We start from the raw sequence: 855 nt of genomic DNA, 5'->3' as shown, positions 1-855 counted from the left end.
TTTTTTTTTTTTTTTTTTTTTTTTTGTATTTTTTGGCAGCTGGCAGGTTATGGGGATCCGAACCCATGACCTTCGGGTTATAAGGCTGTTTTCCAGCCATTTGATAATATGTAACAAATTAATGTTAATTATAAATGTTCTTAATGTTAATTAAGAATAATGCTTCAGTGAAAATCCTCATACTCATAATTTTTACACATTTGTGAGGGTAAAGTCCTAAAATTTGAGTTGTTGACTTAAATCACATAACTACAATAAATATTTTGACAGTGATTGTCAAATTGCCCTCCACATAAACGATAGCAATTTACATTCCCACCAATGGGGAATAAAAGTGCCTGTTTCTTAATACTTTTGCCAACACTAAAATATGTACCAATGCTATTATCAATTTTATATTGATAGTTGGTATCTTCCAAAGTGATAGTAAAAATAACTGTTTTAATTTGCATTTCTTTGATTACTAGAAACGTTAAGCATCTTGGAGTGCAGAATTCTTTCTAGACATGACAGGAAATTCAAAAGTCATAAACAAAAAAGCATAATGAATGTAACTTTTGTGAATTACTTGCTTATGTCATTAGTCTATTTTTTTCCACTGGTTATTTTTCCTTTCTAATTGATTGAAAGAAGAGTTTTTATTATTAGAGATGTTATCCTGTTGCCATATGTGTTACAAATATTTTTTCCATTTGTTGTCTATCTTGTTAAATGCTGTTTTGTACTAAGTGAGATATAAAATAAAAATATACTCTTGGCTTCTGAGTTTGGGGCTATGTTTAGAAAAGCCTTTCCCGGGCCGGCCCGGTGGCACACTGCTACAGTGCGCCGCTTGGGAGCGCGGCGGCGCTCCCG

This window comes from Galeopterus variegatus, unplaced genomic scaffold (assembly GCF_000696425.1).
Source record: "Galeopterus variegatus unplaced genomic scaffold, G_variegatus-3.0.2 Scaffold1778, whole genome shotgun sequence".
NCBI lineage: Eukaryota > Metazoa > Chordata > Mammalia > Dermoptera > Cynocephalidae > Galeopterus > Galeopterus variegatus.
The sequence above is the reverse complement of the archived record's forward strand: the minus strand, read 5'-3'. Positions refer to the sequence as shown.